This window comes from Ursus americanus, chromosome X, assembly GCF_024610735.1.
Source record: "Ursus americanus isolate L20-20 chromosome X, mUrsAme1.1.p, whole genome shotgun sequence".
Classification (NCBI taxonomy): domain Eukaryota; kingdom Metazoa; phylum Chordata; class Mammalia; order Carnivora; family Ursidae; genus Ursus; species Ursus americanus.
Genome location: NC_142164.1, coordinates 95,560,593 through 95,579,433, shown reverse-complemented (window position 1 = coordinate 95,579,433; position 18,841 = coordinate 95,560,593). Strand labels below are relative to the sequence as shown.

The 18,841-nt window shown below is 36.1% G+C and overlaps 1 protein-coding gene across 11 annotated transcripts in view; it reads right to left on the bottom strand.

The window, feature by feature from the left end:
• Window positions 1-18,841, bottom strand: part of DMD (dystrophin) — a 2,097,152-nt gene that overhangs the window by 1,487,569 nt on the left and 590,742 nt on the right. The window lies entirely within an intron of this gene.

Here is an 18,841-nt window from a genome sequence, read left to right as displayed (position 1 = left end):
GAGGGGATGGGGAGCCTGGTGATGGGTATTAAGGAGGGCACATACTGCATGGAGCACTGGGTGTTATACATAAATAATGAATCATGGATCACTACATCAAAGGTTAATGATGTACTGTATGGTGACTGACATATCATAATAATAATAACAAAGAACTTTGTGATTATTAAAAAATTATGCTCCAGAAAAATAACATCAATTGATTCTGTCACAAGCCCCCCCCCCTTTTTTTTTAAGATTTTATTTATTTATTTGACAGAGAGGCAGCCAGCAAGAGAGGGAACACAAGCAGGGGAAGTGGGAGAGGAAGAAGCAGGCTCCCAGCAGAGGAGCCCAATATGGGGCTTGATCCCAGGACTCTGGGATCATGCCCTGAGCCGAAGGCAGACGCCCAAAGACTGAGCCACCCAGGCGCCCTGTCACAAGCCCTTTCTTAACTCATGAGATACCCTGTTCCTTTTTGCTCTAGAAAATTATGGGTATTACCACCCTTCCAATCTGTGTTTCAGGTAGGGAAAAATAACTTTAATATTTAAAATTGTGTATCTTTCATTATTAGGTAGGTGGAATGTCTTTTTATACCCTCACAGATATATTGACTTTTTTTCTTTTGTCATTTTCTGGTTCATGTTCTTTGTGAATTTTCCTATTGGGGTGTTCTTTTTTAAATTGATTTACTGGAGTTATGTGTACATGAAGACTATTAAAATTTGTATGTTATAAATGTTACAAATAATTTCCTAACTCATTATTTGACTTCTCACTTTACGATCTTTCCCACATAAATTTTAACCAAAACATGATACAAGAACTGCCTTACTAAATACTTTACCCACTCGATAAATAATTGCTATCATCACAGAATGTGATGCAATAGGAATATTAAGATTTTTAAGAGCTTAATACTTTATTTCACATTCTTTCCTGGCTTCTAGGATCAAGTGGGCAATGAACAATTAGTAAATTAATGGTAACATTATAGTGCTTCTGGCATACTAGTTCTTGAACTATTTGAGGTACTAAATAGTTAAAAAGCCTCTAATCACCTAACTTAACATGAAATTTAAATGATGAAACAGAAGTAGAAGAATCCATGGGCACATCTTATTTCTAATTCCATTAATGATCCAAAATTCCTCTTGAAATGACTTTTTGAGGTATTATAAAGTAAAATTTAATGTTTCAGAAAGAGAACTACATATCTTAGGGAGCAGATAATTGTCACTGGATTTAGCAATCTGACCCACAATATAGAAATTTCTAATTAAAGTCCGCTTTTTATAATGCTAATCTTTCAGCCAAAAATTTCCTTGGGACATGTTATAATGAAGATAAAATGTACTAAGATTTTAAATTAACCAGAGATCCCAGAGAAACGTAAGAAACATTTTCATAAATGTTCACTATAAGTAAATTTTATTGTGAAGTAATCGTATTGTTATATATAGCTCTCATCATAGGCATCATTATACCATGAATAACTAAACTAATAGAAATAAATATCTAAAATACTAATCTTCTAAATCTGGATTTGATACAGGTAAAAGAGGAACGTGACCTCCTATAACTGGATCAGCAGGAAGATGGTCTGAAAATAACGAGTCACATAACAATACTGTCAACTCATCATTAATCCTTCCAAAGATAGTTTTTCCTCAAGGGTTTAATTCATCGTAATTTTTTTTTAAATCTTTTTCTTTACATATATAAGCTTAAGGGAGTAAAATTTTAGTTAAAATAAAACATTTGCCAGAGTTGAAATCCAACAACATTGGATTTACCACACACTATGTTGCTCTGCGATTTCACATTCTTTAACTTAGCATTATTCTGTTTTTGCACTGATATTATTCCTAGGCAAGGAACACAAACTAATACACAAGGAAATGTTCTGACAGAATTCTGTAGCAGGATTCATAATTATACACGAGTGTCTGCTAATTATGTGTTTTAGTAAATATATACATATAAAATAAGTTTCCAAAGTTATCATACAGAATTTTGATGTTACCACACTTAGAGTATGGTTTCATTTAAAAGTAGGGTTAACACATTTAATTAAGGAATAACTATCAAAATATTAAAATACTTTCTAAAAAAAGTCGTTATAAACAATAAAATCAATTAAGAACAGAAAATTAAAATAATGAACGTAAAAACTAGAGGTTGTTGAACAGAAAATGAAAATGTGGTGAATTTGCTTAAAATATTTATAATCCTGTGGATATAAATCATACTGAACAGATTTCAGGATACCAGGTCCTAGATCCAATATTTCTACTCTGTGACCTTACTTAAATGATTTAACATCTGTGGACTTCAGTTTCTTTACCTATAAAAGGAAAAGGATGTAAAATGCTCTGTCTACTTAATACTCTTTATATAAAATAACACAAATAAATTCTTCCCAAGTGAATTCGAAATTTCACTTGGGTTGAAAAGCAATTGATCATCATTGCAGAATTTACTCTGTGACACTTAGGGGCGAGAGACTCTCAACCTTCTGAGTTGATCAGAACCCTGGATACCTGAAGGTCTGTACAAGCTTATGTAAAACAAGTACAGACATCAGTAAATTGAGTATACTCATTCCTGAACACCTGTTAGGCACCATGCCGGCTACTTTTCACAATTGATCACTATCCCTCATAAGAATTTCATAAATTGTGACAGATTGTATTTTTCAAAATGGATACAACAAAATCTCTCACCCTATATACTCTTAAAAATATAACAGTGATTGGATGCCTGGTTGGCGCAGTTAGGTAAATGACTCTTGGTTTTGGCTCAGGCCCTAATCTCAGGGTCTTGAGATTGAGCCCCAGGTCAGGCTTCGCCCTCAGCGCAGAGACTGCTTAAATTTCTCTCTCCCTCTGCTCCGCCCCCAACCCAACCCCTGCTCACTCTCTTTCGCAAATAAATAAATAAATAAATAACGTGACACTTCTCTATCATGAGTTTGGTTTATTTTCCTTCCCCTTGAATATGGGTGGACCTGTGACCACGGAGCAAATTACACCACGTGACTTCCAAGACACAAAGGGTGATACAGCTTCCACGTGGTGCTCTTTAGATCACCTGCTCTTGGAATCCAGGCAACATTTTGTGAAAGGCCACAAATACACCTGGAGAGGCCACAAGTAGGTATTCCAGCCAACTGTCCTGGATGAAGTCCCAGCACTACCCACCGGACACAGGAGTAAAGAAGCCTTAGCAATGACTCCAGCCTCTGACACTGTCTTATTTTGATGGCATGAGAAGCCCCAGGCCCCGCTAACTCACAGAATAATGAGACATCATGGCAAAAATGACAGCTATTTTTGTAAGCTCTTGAATTTTGAAATGATTTGCTACATGCCAGTAACTGGCGAACAAGATAAGCATGACTGTATTATACAGGTGAATTAGGAGACAAACATCTGTATCATACAGCAAGTAAGAAGATGAATCAGAATTTTAACACACTTAGGATATCATGCTTCCTCAAAGATATGTTTTATTTGCAAAAATATATTAAAATAAATGTTTGACATTAATATTCCTTAAGAGGCCAAAAATAAGCTAAACAAGACGTACTACACCAAGTCAACATGAAAAGATCCAGTTTATAAGTGATTACAAAGGAGCCACCTGAACTTTTTAGACTGTTACCCAAACAGATTAACTCGATTCCATGCAATAATTCTTTTAACCTTCATAAAACCACCAAGCCCCATAAAATGTGATAAACATGAAGTGGGGGACTTTCAGATACTATTTTTTTTTTTTTTTTTTGCAGAAGTTGACTCCACTTTTGTATCCTTTCCAGCTGCACCTACGGAGCTATCTCTGGTAATCAAGAGACAGATGAGAAAAGTCAGTTTCCAGCATGGCTGGTTAAACTATCTTTCATTTTTTCCAGAAACTGTGAGTATCCTTGCCAAAAGTAAAAATGGGAATTTCATTCTACACTTTTGGATTTAGTTTATTTTTCAGCTTATATCATGACTTATAAATATAATGCAAAATACAAGAAAGTTCACCTGCATTAATATATGCATTTCTTTACCCTTAAGCACTTACTTAGTGCTTATTCAGTAAGAAGGTGAGTGAAGGTTGTTTTTTTTTCTTTTACATGAGCTATGTGTTAATTATTTCAGCCACCATATGAAGCAGAAATTAACTCCATTTTAGAGATGAGAAAACTGAGTCATAGAGAGAAAGTGATATATTCAGGTCCCACAGAAAGTTATTAAAATAGTAGGACTGGAGTTTGAACCAGATTAGCTTCTTCTCACCCTCCTGTTTTCAGCTCAAGAGAAGGCTCTACTAATACTTTGAGCTGTAGAATGCTTCTTTAACCTTATTATTTCCATTTTTTTTAAATTTCAGGCCTTGTTTGTTTCCTTCACAGTACTGATAAGAATTTATAGTAATTTTTATTTGATTTTTTAAAACATTTTGGTCTCTTTTTCCAACTTTAAATTAAGCTTCATGAAAGCAGGTAGCACTTCCATCCTATTCATTGAAAAACTCAAGAACTAGAAGAGCTCTGCTATATAGTCTACTCTCAGTGCATGCTGATTAAGTAAATGAACAGAATCTAACCATTACTATTACGATATCTGACTCAAAAATCTGACTCTAAATATAAGAATTTTGTATACCAGACATTGAAAAATTCAGAAACATTTCAGATACTGTTTATTTAGCCATGTGGGTCTTTTTTCCCCCTTTTTCACTTTATAGATTTTAAAAAAAAGACGGGTAAGAGTGTATTTGTTCCAAGTCATATTATTACCTATGTTCTTTCTAAAGTCCCCCACCCCTCCCAGTTTCAAAATTCTACTTGGAAATCATCAGTGCATCGATCTTTAGAGCTAAGCTCAAACCTGACAATTCCGTTTCTAGGTCACTTGTTCAGTGATATCAGAAAGTATAAAGGCTTCCACGAAGCAGATCAATGGTGCTTTTAATCTAAGGAGTGCTCCCCACTGGCTGGCTTTGCACCCTCTGTCTGCCAATTCTTCCATACAATCTGTGTTCCAGCTAAGGGACAAGTTGTATTGGGAGGGGCCAATGGCATGGACAGAGCAAAGAATCTCCTCTTCCCCTACCTCCCCCCTACATAGAAACACTGGGCCTAAAACCACCTACAAGTGCTTTTTTTCTGCTTTAGAAGGAAGCGTTGCTATATTGTACTTCACAGGGTTCCAAGATTATTTCTTGGCATCTTTAGAATTACAAAGTACATCCTTTTCCTTAGAATCCTTTATCCAATAATTAACTCCTGGAGATGCCAAACTCTATACAGGTTTCAATTCAAAAGTTTGTTTATAAGTCAGTTGAGAACCCAGGTTATATCTTCTCATCGACCTGAATAAAATATAATAAGGTCCTCAGGTGGGACCACAAAATTTCATTTAACTCCTGATGTACTTATAGTAGTAAGCATGATACTTGTGCCAGTTTTTGAGAAGCCACAATGTACCTGGACCATGGAAGGGTCTTTATATAATTCATCTTACTTAATCCTAACAGCTCTAGGAGTTAGGTGTAATTACCATAATAACACATGAGGAAATAAGGCCCAGAATGGGCAAGAAACTTATTCAAGGCCACATAGCTAAAAAAGTGCCAGAGCTGAAATGGGAACTTCGGTCTCTCTGGTGCCAGACTCTGGGCTCCCTTCTCTTTGCTCAACCAGTACTTTCCTTCTCAAAAACTGGATGCTTCTTTGGGTAAATGTGGTTTCATTTTGAGGTTTCATAAATGAATGTTTCCCTGCTTTTGGAGTATCAAATGCATGTCATTGTTTATCTCAACTACTTTCAGGGTAAGACTGCAATTTCTGGCCTCGGACACAAATTCCATCAAGCCCTAAGATAGTTCAACATAAACAGTTGGCTACCTATACAACATCCATTTCCTTCTCTACTTCCTAATAGAATCTGATTAGATTCAGGAATGACCCTGTTGTACTTGGCTATGTGATTCAAAGATGGCTGAGTTTTGACAGGTCTAAGCCAATCACAGTAGTATATTCTGCCTCCCCTTATTGGTTTAGACACAAGGATGTGACATACTCCTGTCTAAAAAAAATGTAATGGAAAATATGCTGGGAAGCTTCTAGGAAATACTTCCTCATTCTTTTTTTTTTTTTTCTTAAGATTTTATTTATTTATTTGACAGAGAGAGACAGCCAGCGAGAGAGGGAACACAAGCAGGGGGAGTGGGAGAGGAAGAAGCAGGCTCCCAGCAGAGGAGCCTGATGCGGGGCTCGATTCCAGAATGCCGGGATCACGCCCTGAGCCGAAGGCAGACGCTTAATGACTGTGCCACCCAGGCGCCCCAATACTTCCTCATTCTTAAAAAAGGCATCCATTTAGATTATGATAAACATGCATTAATCAATAGATGGTTTCAACAACTGAGCAGCTTCTGGGGAAAAGATTAAAATTGTCTTCAACTTTGCAACTTGCACCAGTTTTAGTAGAATCAAAATTTAAAAAAACAGAACCAGAAGAATCCATGAGAGAATCTTTTTAAAGCATCCTTTCAAAAGCAGAGCCCTTTATAAATATGACCTCTCTGCTGCCAACAACAACAAAAAGCTGTAAAATACAAGATTAAAGAGTTCCCAACAATATAAAATAATATTTTGAATGGATAAAAACACCACAAATAAATTCAAAAGACAAGTAACAGTGAAAATTATTTGTATTTCATGTCACAGAAAATGGCTAATGTATTTAATATGTGATTCCCAAAAACTGATCAGAAATACACTATTCCAACTGACAAAAATTGGGAAACATGAAAATGTTCTAGAAATAGAAACCCTACTAGCTCTTATGCACATGGAAAGATGCTCAGTCTCTCTCAGAGTAAGGAAAACTGCAAATACTTATAATTTTATGAACATGAGCACATACATGGTGGCACAAACACGGTGGCAAGGGTGCCATTTTATTTTAATTGACTTTTATTCTGTTGATTTTAAAATCATATTTCTGCATATCCTATAGTAAGAATAAGTTAAACACAATTTGACATGTAGAACTTCTGATGACACTACTTTTCTTCAATCATTCAACTCCTAAAACGTGCCATTTAGCGTCAGGCTAGTGTAGATGTGAGAGTGTGTGCAAACTGGCATGTATGCATGAAAGAGGGGAAGAGCAAGAGGCAAGGAGAAGGAGGAAGCAAACTGATGGAACAGCGTAATTTAAACGCATGGTCTAAAGATATAGGTGTAAGGGGGGAGGGGCATACAAAGGAAAAAATTCATAGAGAAGATTGGCAGGGTTCACCAGACCTGAGAAAGTCTTGAAATCCAGGCTAACAGACAGGAAGTTAAAGATGCTAGAAATAATCCGCAGTGAAAATGGGAAGAAATGAAGAACCAGTTAGGTATGAAGGAGTTCAGGAAGAAATCACACATGGCAAATGGGTTCAAGCCTGGGTAGGAGTAATTGTCAGGAGAGACTCCTAGCCTCATAGGCAATGATGAGGTCATCCTCAAAATATTAAAGTTGAGGTTATAGTAAGACATCCATGTGTGGAAACTACCAGCCAGTAGGTAGATGAAATTGTAGAACTGGACCATTTCAGGGGTAGAGCTGAAGCTCTGAGAAGCATGGATTACGTCTAAATAGACACAAACATTGAGGGTATGAGCACTTGGTTTGATGGGTGCTTCCTTTTCCTTCTAGTTTGTGATTATCTAAATGTCATTTCTAGCTATATACAGTGTTATCCACTGTATCTCCAATGAACCCTATACTTTATATTCATTATCTAAAATATTTAAAGATAACTCTGCTTTACCAGACTCCAAGTTTAACTATTTTGAAGATATGGTTCAAATATCATTTTCCTGTTTTTCCCCTGTTATTACGAAAGCTAATTTTAGTCCTTGATAAAATTATTACTTTTGTAATGTTCATAGATTTTTTTAATATGGAGGATGCTTCTCTATAGTGTTTTATATACTTCATATTTAGTATCTCTATCTGAAATGTTCAATTGTTTATTTCATAAATGTATAAATAATTATTTATTTGTCCTATTGCTGGTAGGAATACTCCCAGTATATTGAAAGCTACTGCTCATAAGACAGTGAGAAAAAAAAAAAGATTTTTCTTTCCAAATGCTTTTCAGTATTTACAAATATTAAAATACTAAGGAGAATGATGATGAGAGAGGAAACGGACCCTCTGGTTGATGTGGCTGGGAGTCTGAAATAGTCAACATCAAAGCTGTACTAGAAGTCACGACACCTGGCTTGAGTCCCAGCTCTGCCAGTTACTCTCTACTTAACCAAATCCTTTATTCCATTTATATTCCTCCTACTTTAAAATACGAGTCTAATAAAATCATTTGACAGGTTCATCATACTGGTCAAATGAGGTATGTAATCAAAAGCCTTTTAAAAACTGCAAATGTTAGTAAACGATGAGAGGTGCCTTCTTTTTTGTTTGTGCCTCTTTTGCAAGAATGCTAGAAATATGATTCCCTTTTGTTCTTAAAAAATTATAAGAGTATAAGCAAAGTATGGGTAACTTTCCAAAGCCTCATTCCTTTACCTTGTGAGCTATTAGAGAGAAGACAACACTTTCTGTAGGTCAAAATATTCATTAAATGAATGTGAACATCTGGGCCCTAAGCTGATCAAGGAACAAAGATCAATAAGGCCTTTAGAGGCAGAAATATAGGTATGTCCTTCATTTTTTTTTTCATTTCTTTTTCTTCTATGCTGTTTTTGGCCAAGGGTGGTTTCACAATATTTCTGGAGGAAGGAAGAAGCTCATCCACAGCCAACAAAGGAGGAAGGGAACAACTTGACCCTTGGGGCACCTGGGAAAAGCCAGGTGATACCAGGTTTGTTGTTAGCTTGCAAGTAATGGATGCCTTTGTCAGATTTGCATCTCAGGGTATTAGACAGCAGAGGGCAGAAAACACCCTCCACCAAAGATGTCCATGTCCTAACCCCTGGAACCTGTGAATATGTTACACTACCTGGCAATGAAGAATTAAGGTTGCAGATGGAATTAAGTTTGCTAAGCAGGTGACCTTAAAATAAGTAGACTTTCCTAGATTATCCAGGTGAGCCCAATGTAATTATGAGTTCTTAAAAGCAGAGGAGGAAGACAGAAAAGTAGGTCAGAGTGATATATGACAAAGCTTTCCCTTGCCCTTGTTATCTTTGAAGATAAAAGGTCATGCATCAAGGAATGTGGGCAGCCCCTAAAAGTTGTAAAAAACAAGGAAATGGAATCTTCCCTACAAGCTTCAGAAGGAAGGCAGTCCTACTAACACCTTGATTTTATCCCAGTGAGACCCATGTTGAAATTCTACACTGTAAGATAATAAATTCTTGTTGTTGTAAGCCACTAAATTTGTGGGTATTTGTTACATCAGCAAGAGGGAACCAATATACAGACTCATTATCAGTTAGCAGGATGGGTTAATCCAAGAGAAATATGCCTTTGTCCATGTAGACATGAACTATTCAGCATAGGTTTTTTAAGGGCCTCAAGGCAGGTAGCCCCTCACTTTCACTCTCTCTTGAATCCACTCCAATCAGTGAAATCCTCCAAAAACCACACGCTCCACTGGAATCGTTCTTATCAGTGTGAATTTTAGCTAGAATGAGCCGTAACTTATTGGCCAAAATGGGAGTATTCAGAGTGAATGGAGGTGTTATTAGTAATCCACTGTGATAACCGCTATATTATCAGGACTTCCCAGGGACCCTATCTCACGGACACTTCACTGGTTAATTTCCAATGTTACTTGAACTAATCAGCAATACTTAATGCTGTTAAATAATGCCCTCTCCCTGAAACACTTCCTTCTCCTGGCTTCTGGAATACCACACCCTTCTTTTTCCTTTCCTCTTTCTGTCCATCCTTGTTATTCCCTTTGCTGGTTCCTTCTCATCTTTAAGTATTGGGATCTCTTACCTCTCTGTATTTTTTTTCCCTAGGTGATCTCATCCAGGTGAATGGATTTAAATACTATCTATGTTGTTAATGACTTCCAAATTATCTTGAACTCTGATCTGGGAAACTCAGATTTATGTATGTATATTCAAGTTTCATGAGCATCTCAAGATTAACATGTTCAATGTAACACACCGCATCAACAAAAGGAAAAATAAAAATCCCATGATCATCTCAAAAAATGCAGAGAAGAACATGTAACAAAATTCAACATCTATTCATGATAATAACTCTCAACAAAGTGGGTACAGAGGGAACATATCCCAACGTAATAAAGGCCATCTGTGACAAGCCCACAGCTAACATCATACTCAATGGTGAAAAGCTGACTTGTCAGCAACAAGACAAGGATGCCCATTTTCCCTACTTTTATTCTCCATAGCACTGGAAGTCTAGCAAAAGGAATTAGGGAAGTAAAAGAAATAAAATAAATTCAAATAGAAAAGAAAAAATAAAACTCACTATTTGCAGATGACATAATATATACAGAAATTTCTAAAGACTCCCCAAGAAAACACCAAAAAACTGTTAGAACTAATAAATTCAGTAAAGTTGCAGGATATAAAATCATACCAAAATCTACTGTGTTTCTATATACTAATAACTATTAGAAAGAAAAATCAAGAAAACAATCCCATTTATAGTCACATCAAAAAGAATAAATGAACAAGGAATAAATTTAACCAAGGAGATGAAAGACCTGTATACTAAAAACTATAAGACATTGATGAAAGAAACTGAAGAGGACACAAATAAATGGAAATACATTTCATGTACATGGGCTGGAAGAATTAATATTGTTAAAATGTCCATACTACCCAACACAATCTACAGGTTCGATGTAATCCGTATCTCAATTCCAATGGCATTTTTCACAGACTAGAACACTTCTAAAATTTGTACGGAATCACAAAAAAACCTTAATAGCCAAAGCAATCTCTAGAAAGAAGAATAAAACTATACTCGCTGATTTCACACTCTATTACAATGCTATAGTAATCAAACAGTATGGTACTGACAATAAAACAGACACAAGTCAATCAACAGAATAGAGACCCCAGACCCCATGTATACATGGACAATTAAGACAAAGGAGTTAAGAATATACACTGGGGAAAAGACAGTCTTTTCAATAAATGGTGTTAAGAAAACTGAACAGCCCCATGCAAAAGAATGAAACTGGACCACCACCTTGCACCATACACAAAGTTAACTCAAAATGGATTAAAGACTTGAAGAAAAGACCTGAAACCATAAAACTCCTAGAAGAAAACAGAGTCAGTAAGCTCCTTGACATTGGTCTTTGTGATGATTTTTTGATTCTGACTCTAAAAGCAAAGGCAATAAAAGCAAAAATAAACAATTGGGACTACATCAAACTGAAAAGCTTCTGCACAGCAAAGGAAACCTACTGTACAGGAGAAAATATTTGCACATCATATATCCAATAAGGGATTAATATCCAAAATATATAAAGAACTCATACAACTCAATAGCAAAAACAAAAACAAAAACAAAAAAACAAAACCCAAATAATGAACGATTGGGTTTTAAAATGGGCAGAATATCTGAAGAGATATCCTGTCAAAGAAACCATACAGATGGCCAACAGACACAACGGAAAGATGTTCAACATCACTAATCATCAGGGAAATGTGTAATCAAAACAATGAGCTATCACCTCACACCTGTTAGAATGGCTATTATCTAAAAGACAAGAAATAAAAAGTGCTGGTAAGGATGTGGGGAAAATAGAACCCTTATGCATTGTTGGTGGGAATGTCAATTAATGCAGCCACTATGGAAAAGAGTATGGAGGTTGCTCAAAATATTAAAAACAGAATTACTATATGATCAAGTAATCTCACTTCTGGGTATTTATTTACCTGAAGAAAATAAAAACCCTAATTCACAAAGATACAGATACACCATGTTCACTGTAGCTTTATTTAGAATAGCCAAGATATGGAAACAACTTAAATGTCCATAGATGGATGAATGGATAAAAAAAAAAAAGTAGTGTATATAAATACAATGGAGTATTGTTCAGTTTTAAAAAAAAGAATGAGATCTTGCCATTTGTGACTATATGGATGGACCTAGAGAGTGTTATGCTAAGTGAAATAAGTCAAACGAAGACAAATACTGTATGATCTCACTTACATACGGAATCTTAAAACACACACACACACAAATTCACAGAGAACACATTGGTGGTTGCCAAAGGCAGGGCGTGGGGGTGGGCAAAATGGGTGAAGGGGGTCAAAAGGTACAAGTGTCCAGTTAGAGAATAAATAAGTCATGGGGATACAATGTACAGCATAGGGACTATAGTTAATAATACTGTATTGCATATTTAAAAGTTGCTAAGAGAATAAATCTCAAAAGTTCTCATCACAGGAAAAATTCTATAATTATGTATGGTGACAGATGTTAACTAGACTTACTATAATCATTCTGCAATATATATAAATATTGAATCAAATCATTACGTTGTACATGTAAAACTAATACAATGCTGTATGTCAGTTATATCAAATTTTTAAAAAATTAAAAAATAAATAATGATTAACATGTTCAAAACTGAGCTCCTAACCTTACTCCCCAAACTGTTCCTCCTATAGATTATCCTATCTTGGTTGGTGGCAACTCCTTTCTTCAACTGCTCAAGCCAAAACCCTGCAGTAATTCTTGGTTCTTTGAATTCTTTCGTAACTCACACCTACTATGTCATGTGCAGCATGCTCTTGATGCAATGGTGGTCTCCAATTCTGCTACCAGGTATGACATCCCAGAGATCATGAAACAGAAAGTTTCACTGACCAAGCTGTTATGTTCAAATCCCATCATTTATTGTATCATTTTAAAGCATATAGCAAGAAGCAAGATGAAAGAAATGGGGGGGGGGGCAGGTAATGCAATTAGGATAAGGGCAAACAGTGAGAGGACCACACTATTTAAATCTCAGGTTGTACAATGTTCACATGTTTTGCTCTGTCCATCCTTCTGGATGGAGGTGCAGTGGACGGAATCAGAGGTGACATTTGAGGGAGGGGTACAATAGACAGAAGATGCCTAAGGCCACCACATATATTTGGAGAAATACAAGGGTAAGTATACCTGGCACATAGCTGTAGCTCATCACTTAGTCTACAAAAGAGTTATGACATTTGCATTTTTTAATATAGTACACTTGGGAGACCATAATGACACCATACCAAGTATCATCAGTGGGTCACCAATTTAGGAATAATGTAGTTGAAAGCCCAGAGGCGATATGGTCATACCTTATGATTTTGTCTTTTCGTCTCTTTCTATCCACTAGTAACACTTGTGTATTCCATTATTTATTCTCTATTTTTACTATGTATAATAGGTTAAGTTACTATCTATAATTAATACACATTGTTATCTATGCCTATGTCTCACAAATTATTTTCTTCCTTATCAGCTAATTTTTTAAAATTTATTATTATTTTTGGCTTTTTATGTTTTTAATTCCAGTTATTTAAAGTAAAGTGCTATATTAGTTTCAGGTGTACAATATAGTGATTCAACAATTTCATACATCACCCGGTGCTCAACTCATCAGCTAAATTTAACACATGGGTTTCATAAACTACTAGTGTACTTATGATTACTGCTTAATGCCTCTTAGAAATTTTATCTATCCCCTTTGGGGTTCTTTTGTAACACAATTAAATATTGCCTAAGAATATAGCAAATGTGTTCTACACTGCATTAGCAATTCCTGTAGGTTGTCCAAAACATTATCTAGAATTCAACTACTATGCATCCTGCTCATTGATAGAACCATCATAAAAAACAGTGTGGAGGTTCCTCAAAAACTAAAAAAAAAAAAAAAAAAAACAGAACTACCATACAACCCAGCAATCCCACTTCTGGGTATATATCTGAAGAAAATGAAAACAGTATCTCAAAGAGATATCTGAGCTCATATATTCATTGCACCATTATTCACAAGAGCCAAGATATGGAAACCATCTGAAAGTCCATTAACAGATGAATGGAAAAAGAAAATGTGGTGTATATATACTCAATGGAATATTATTCAGCCCTAAAAAGGAATAAAATTGTGTCATCTGTGGGGTGCTTGGGTGGCTCAGTCAGTTAAGGGTCCAACTCTTGATTTTGGCTCAGGTCATGCATGGTCTCAGGGTTGGGTGATCAAGCCCCACATCGGGCTCTATGCTCAGCAGGAGTCTGCTTGAGATTCTCTCTCTCCCTCTGCCTCTCCCCTCTATGTTTTTTCTCTCCAAAATAAATAAATATATCATTAAAAAAATTCTGCCACCCGTGACAACATGGATGAACCTGAAGGACATCACGTTAAGTGAAATAAGCCAGATACAGAAAGACAAATATTGTATAATGTCATAGAGAAAATCAAAGAAACAATTTTTTAAAAAATGCCAAACTCATAGAAACAGAGAATGGTAGTGTCACCAGGGGTTAGAGGGAAGAAGTCATGGGGAGTTACTGCTTAATGGATACTAAGTTTCCATTTGCCAGATGAAAAGAGTTCTGGAGATAGATGGCAGTGATAATGGCTGTACAATTTTATGAATGTACTTAATACCACTGAACTATATACCTAAAAACAGTCAAGATAGTAAATTTTATGTTAAAATTTTTTTAATGGAGGGAAAAAGAAAAAGAATCCAGATCCAACCCCTCTCATCTGCTTTCTGGATTACTGCAGTAACATTCTAACTCGTTTCCTTGGTTCCACCCTTGCTCCCTTTACTCTAGTTCCCACATAGCCGCCATGTTGAAATAATGTGAGTTTATGTCACTCCTCTGATAGCCTTCCACGTCACTGGTAATAAAAACCATAGTCCTCACCATTACTTACCAGGTCCTATGTGATATGGTCTACCATTACAGCTCAGGCACCATGTCCTAGCACTGTGCTCCTCACCCCTACCTTTCCTTGAGTAGTCCAAGTATCCCCACAGCTCAGGGCTTTTGTACCATCTGTGCTTCCTCCTCACAGGTTGGTCTTCTCCCAGAGACCCACACCTCTTTTCAATCTTTACTCAAAATTTATTTTCTCTGACTACCCCAACTGGCACATACTACAGATTCTACTTTCCTCTTTTATTTTTTTTACCACTAATTATTGTAATTACTACTAAATTTTGCTTTACTTTATACTTATTACTAGCATATTATTTGAAACATTATTTCACTTACTCATAATGTTTATGTTATTCAAATTTTGACTCCCTCATAAGCCCATGCTCTCCATTAGGGCATGAATTATTTTGTAAGTTTGTTTATTGATGTATCACTTGGTGATATAATAATAACCAGCACATAGTAGGTGATTAAAAAATAAGTGTTAAATGATTACAGGGGTGCCTAGGTGGCCCAGTCACTTAACCATCTACCTTTGGCTCAGGTCATGATCTCGAGGTCCTGGGATCAAGCCCCACATCAGGATCCCTGCTCAGCAGGGAGTCTGCTCTCCCTCTTCCTCTGTTCCTTCCCCTGCTCCTGCTCTCTCTCTCTCTCTCTCAAATAAATAAATACTTTTAAAAAATGATTACATAAATGAATACTACTCTATGTGTGAGTAATCCTATACACACACACACACACACACACACAAAGAGAGAGAGGGAGAGAGAGAATTCAGTGTTAATATGAAGAACATTAACTTGAAGTTAGATAAATCTGAACATGAATCCAGGCTCTGCCACTTATTGGTTAGGCCTTGAATTTTGGATTAAACTACCCAATGTGAAAGGAGACAAAAGTCACTCTAGGTTGAGAGAACCAAAAAAAGCTAAGATCGGAAATTGCCTGGCACTTATAGAAGACAGCAAGTGATTTAATTTTGTTGGAGTAAAGAAAACATGAAATAGACTACTGTGAAATAAACATGAAAATATAAATAGATAATAGATCACGGAGCTTCCTGATGAAATTTAAGAGAATGGACTTGTTATAAAGGCAAAAGAAAGTAAAGAAAGTTTTGTGACTGTTATTATTAAAGCTGTTAATATGGGAATTTAATTTGATTTAGAGGGGACAAAGATAGTGATATCGATTGCAAAGGTATTTCTGTAATCTAGAAGACATGTATCAAGGGCCTGAATCAGAAGATGTAACATCAGGGACATAGCTTAATGGAGCAATGCTGTAAAGAAGAAATTGACTTTGCATGTCTCATTAATGAATATCAGTTCAATAAAGAGACCAAAGAGTACAACATCACTTATTTAAGTCTCAGTGACTGCCGAGTAATATTTTCATTCACATAACAAAAAGGGGCAAGAAATGGGTTTGGGAACAATGAAACAAAGTTCCTTTCGGGACATACTACGTTTAAGAAATCAGTGGACATCTAGGTATAGATACATACCAAAGAGTTGAAAATGAGCTGGAAATGTGGCTCTAACTCAAAAATATTGGAAGTGGGTGAAAACACAGATAACAATGGTCATGTGCATACAGCTTGAAGCCAGGAGATTAAATCATACTGGGATCTTTCATGAAGCTCTTATGCAAAGGGAGTTAGAAGAGGAGAAAGAGCCAGATAATGAAAGAGATACAGAACAGAGATGGAGAAGAATCTGATGAGTCTAGAAGCTAGGAGAAAAGTTATTTCAATTACAATGGAAAGCCTGAAAGCTGAAAAGATGACATTTGATTTGGTGGTGAAGTATAATTATTTGTGGACTAAATAAATGAATGAATAAAGCATAGGCTATTCTACAGAAGGTGATAAATGAAAGGAAGAGTCACATAACACTGTATTAACAAGTGGATTGATGTGTTTGAGAAGAGGTGACATGCACAGAGGTATAAGTGCCTAGAGGAGTTTTAAACAGGGTTAGGCTCCAGGAAAGAAAGAGAAATCGAAGGTGAAAAAGATATTGGGTATTTTTGAAATAAAATTAGGAGTAGAATAAGAGGCATGATCAGACTCATAAAAATAGGAATTAAGTATAGCCATAAAAAATGTCCTCCGTCCAAGGATGGATGGCAATAAAGTGATATAATGAGGGAAAGCTAGGGGTTCACACTAGATAGTCTTTCTTCTTGGCTAATTATGAGAAAAACTCATTTATAGGTAGGGTTCCTGAGGTAGGTCGGACTGCTTCACCCCAACAGATTTTCAAACTGCAAAGAGTATAAATTGGATTTTTCAAGTTTAGGACAGATGGGGATAACTGATGTTTCTAATATACTGGGAACTTTTAAGATAATTCACAAAATTTGTGTTTTTCAGAGGGGACACTCAAATAGCTCTCTCTCCTCTTATGGAAAACCGCACCCCCTTTGTGGACCACCAAGTAAACCACTTGAATGAAACTCTCTAATGGAGCCCCAGTCTGGCCTGTCTTGAGTTCTTTTGAAGTGGATCAGATACAACCTGTAGGGGGCAGTATAGGCTCAGCCCCTCTGAGAAACACTTAAAAAATTTTTTTTCTTAGTGTATCGTTAAGACATAAACTTATCAAACCTAACTACATGTAACATCTTGTGATGTGCTTCCTTTAGAAAAGGGCAGAATATATTATTCCTCATCAATTGTAATTTGTGCTGCTTCTTTTCTAAAGGACACCATTAGGTTTATTTCAATGGCTTGTGCTAAATAAAACAGGTAAGTGAATTTGTTGACTATTTTTATTTTATGACACATCATACATTTTGTAGTATTTACACAAAGGTAGAATGAACAAAGAGAGTCTAGCAAAATTAAGTCTACTTATAATTACTTCATTAGGGAGTCATACCTGAGCAATGCCTTAATGAGGTAGTAATGAGGTAAAAATGTGCTGCCAGAATAGGCATTGGAGAAAACCATCTGCAAAAGGCAGCTCAATAAAGTGATAATGAGGGAGGAAAAGAACTCATCTCCTTGTCTTGGCTCATACTCCTTTATTTTAGGATGCACCCCTATTCTTTAAGACTTGGAGGTTTCAATGGGAGGATGTTGATGAAGAGTCTAGAGAGTGAGGCAGTCAGGAGGGTGGGAGGGAGAAGAAAGAAGAGAAAGAAAAGGGCAGATACAGAAAACTTCAAATGCAGATAAAAATAGCATCTCCCACCTCTCCAAAGCTGTTATAAGGATTTCCTTAGTTCATATAATGTGCACACTTGGCATAGAGCAACACTCAGTAATGAGCGGCCGAACTATTTTTATTTACCGATAATGAGAAAACTGATTAAGTTTCTTGTTCAAGATTATACAACTAACCTTTGTAAAAACATGGATGGGAATTTAACTGAAGATGAGGCTGAGTCACACAAATGTTCTCACCCAGTCTCCTTTGTTCAGCTTTGCCAGAAAACTAGCCAAGGATAAAGGGCATAACTATGCCATGAAATATGCTTCCCTAGGGGAATTAGTGAGTGCTGAGAATTCTCAAACTCACGCATAAATTAACTGTGCAAAATAATCACTAATTAAATAAGACCACTATTCTAAAAAAAATCAATGAGCCTCTAAATATGTACACTTTTTCACCATATAGGATTGGGTCTATAATTTTCTAAATTCCCATTCATAATGTAGTTTTGACAAGTCACTTCCTTAAGAACTTTTCAAATTGCTCTACTAAACAAAATAGTTTTCTTCCAAAAAGAAATTCTAGCAAATTCTCGCAAGTCAAGCACATTTCATTTCCATGCTCTAACACATACCAGGTTATAATTTCTTAAAGTTTTAGGTTTCCTACAACACTGCAATAATGGAAAACTCCACTGAGAAGATTCCTTATGTGGAAAGTATCAAATGCTGCATAGAACCTGACCTGGTTTGGGTGTGACTGACTTTCTTGTACAAATAGTACAGAGCATGTTATACACATGTTTAAATT